The sequence below is a fragment of the Arachis ipaensis genome, chromosome B04 (assembly GCF_000816755.2).
Source record: "Arachis ipaensis cultivar K30076 chromosome B04, Araip1.1, whole genome shotgun sequence".
In the NCBI taxonomy this organism is placed as follows: Eukaryota; Viridiplantae; Streptophyta; class Magnoliopsida; order Fabales; family Fabaceae; genus Arachis; species Arachis ipaensis.
In genome coordinates, this window is record NC_029788.2 from 117791400 (window position 1) to 117794849 (window position 3450).

A 3450-nucleotide genomic window follows, 5' to 3' on the forward strand; every position below is an offset into this window, starting at 1 on the left:
ACTAACAAGTGCTCTTAAGACTTTGTTTAAAATTATTATTAGGTTTTTTTAAACATTAAAAATAATATAAAAATAAATATTAAAAAACTATTAAAATTTATTATTTTTTATTATCACTTAACCATCAAATCAATTTGCTTTATTCTAATAACGCACTCTAGCATTCTTCTATGCCATCAAAGGCGTATATATATGGATAGACATGTATAAGTTGTTTCATGTACCTAACAAGGCAAATCTGAAGAGTGAAAGCTGCTCAAGCTAATAAGAATTAAGATGAAAGCCTTTACTTATGTTCTCATCGTTTTCTTTATTTTTTCCGTTGGCATCGGTATGTTTTAGTTATCTAAGAAATAAGGTTTAATTTTTCTTATCCTGTTGCACGAAAATAAGATTATTTGCCTTATAATTTATTTTATTGTTAAAAAGAAGAATGATTTTTTATAAAAGTAATTGGAAACTGATTTATGTTTATTTACTTATAAAATTTTATTATTTTCAATTTTTCTTAATAACATCCTGAAGCTAAAAATATTAAAAATAAAAATAAAAAATATTTTCTCAAATCAAATAAACACTAAAGATACATTTGATTTGTATTTTTATTTTTAATATTCTCCCTTTTAAAAATTTTATGATAGAATAGGGAAAAAATAACTAAAATAATAAAATCTTATTTTTGTATTTTTATTTTCTATTGTTTTTACAAAATTTAAAAAGTAACAAACACAAATCAAACATGCATATTCTTTAAGCATAGTTTAATTTTAACATCAAAGTACTAATGGTTTTATATGGTTGATGTGTAATATGCATAGACAATGAAAGGTTGTTGAAAATATCAGAGGCAAAAGAGTGTCAACAAACACAGAGTGAAGGAGGCTGTATAGAAAACACATGCAACAGCGACTGCAGGAGAATACATGGAGGGCGAGCATCTGGTCATTGCAATGCAATAGAAGATTGTATTTGTTATTACCCATGTTAAATTTGTAGTACCCTTACTTTTACAACAGTGTCCCCTTTTCAATAAATATTTAAATAATGGGTAATTGGGTAATGCAGGGATGGATCTACATGTAGAGGTGTGGGCTCCATTAAACCAATAAATAAATAAATATATATATATATATATATATGAATTTACATAATGCTTTTATTATCATAATGTGTTTGTCTCAACATTTAAAAAAAATGTGTGAAAAACTTATATTATTTATGTTCGGTAGCTCGGGTATCGGATGGGTTGGGGTGATGATTCGATTGGTGAGATGGGGATTGCCTGGTTCCGAGTTGCTGGGTTGGAGGCGGGGTAACCGACTTCCCGAGATCTTCGTATGGAGGAGGGGGTGTCACCTGCAAAGACACTACGATGCTCTAGTCAGTTAAGTGTGCAGGCAAAAAAGGGGTAAGATGATGTGTGTGACGTACCTTGGGGAGGGGTAGTCCCTCTCCTTATATACCATGTCAGAAAAGTGGACCCCATAGGAGGAGGCCTCCTTCTAAAAAGTTTTCTTCTTCCCAGCTATTGTGCAGCTGGCAAAGGGGTACGTGGTCGAATCGCCAGTCAGGTGGGCACGATGACCTGCCCAAACGGGTTGGTAGGTCTCCGGGTCGGGTCGGTTTCCATGCTCAGCTGGGCTGGGCCGTAACAATTTAATAACAATAGAAAGATAAAAAATTATCGTGTTATATAGATCTAATCAATTCAGATAGAAAAAAAATAACTCTTCTCAATTAAAAATAAAAAAGCATATAATAATAATAATAATAATAATAATAATAATAATAATAATAATAAACTACTAAAATAGTATCCGAAAATTTATATCACTGATAAAAAGCAAATTTTTGTATTCATTATTAAAAAATAAGATTTTTTAATCCTTAAAATGTGGTAATTTTACATCACAAGATTTAAAAAAAAATTATTGTGAATTATCATTTTTTTAAAAAATAAAAAGAAAATCTAGAGATCAAATTTTGTTTCGAATGTACTTGTTTACTTTTAAAATATTTATTCAAATATCAGCACAAAAATTCAAATCAAATGGATAAGCGATTCGCTAAATACAAAAGTTTTTTGGTCACTTACAAAAATATAATAATTATTAGTTATTTTTTTCGCATTTTCAAATCATTCATGAGTTATTTTGTCGATAATGTCTTTTAGGGACCTTTTTGTTAGCGGTTAAATCTTTTTAGTACTAAATTGGTAGTTAACAACAACAATAACGATAATAAAATAATAATAATAATAATAATAATCTAATTAGTTATTTATCCAAAATTAAGCTTAGTTTATTTGAAAAAATACACAATTTATACTCTAATTTTTCACTAATAAGTGTTCTTAAGACTTTGTTTAAAATTATTATTAGATTTTTTTAAATTTTTTTCTTAATAAATATATTACAGGTAATTGAATATTTAATTTTTTTTTTGTTTTGTATAATTTTATTTTACTACCAAACACGTCTAGTCACACTTAAATCAAGATAGTGAAGTCACGCATAATAAAAATTATAAATTCAATAGTAATTAATCCATTACTTTATTCCTTAACAATTTTATTTACTTTAGAGTCACCATATTCAATTCATTAGGATATTTGTTAAGACTTTAATTTTGATGTACTGACAGTGTAAACTATTTTATACTGCCTTTTAATTATATGTCCGTTCTTTTAAATGATCATTCACGTGTTGATTCACTACAAGAAAAATACTGAATATTATCGGATTTAATGTTGGATATTAGTGACGAATTTACTGTCGAAAGCACCGGCGAATTAGGCGATAAATTCATCTGGAAAAAATGTTACGGTCGAATTCAATTTTCCACCGGTAAATGCGCTGGTAATATTTGGAGGAAAGAATGAGAAATTCGGCGCGTTTTGTACCGGCGGATTTGTCTGCCAGTAAATCTCACTTAAAGGAACGCTGCTTTTTGTGACGCATGATGGGGTTATCGTCGGATTGATCCGCCAAAAAATCCAACGGTAAAATTGACCCTAAATTTGGAATCGCATGTCCTCTCCTCTTTATTTCGGAAGACAACTCTCTCGCGCGTTAAACCACCTCCCGCAAGCCCTCTGTCAGCACCGGCCACCACCACCAACCTCCAAAGACTGCGCATGGACTGATCGCTGCCACCACCAACTTGCATCGCGTGGAATGCTGTGGTGCCACCACCGATTTTGTCGCTGTCGTCACTGCTTGTCGGAGCTGCCACCTTTCTCTGTTTGGGTAGGTTGTCTTCCTCCCTCTTCATATTGTATCCTATTTTATATTTGTAATTTTTAAATTGAAACCCTAAATGCATAAATGTAGCCATTCAAGTTGGTCACTATAGCTGCCATTGCGCTGTACATGCTGTCACACCACGTCGGAGAAGTTTTTTGCGCTATCATTGTCTCTAAGTAATTCACTCGCTAAAAATTTAGAGTAG

At 31.0% G+C, this 3450-nt stretch overlaps 1 long non-coding RNA gene across 1 annotated transcript; it reads left to right on the top strand.

Moving 5' to 3' along the window:
* Nucleotides 209-1106, top strand: LOC107638045. Its single transcript, XR_001619708.2, has 2 exons — nt 209-331; nt 819-1106. It is a non-coding gene; the product is annotated as an uncharacterized LOC107638045 (long non-coding RNA).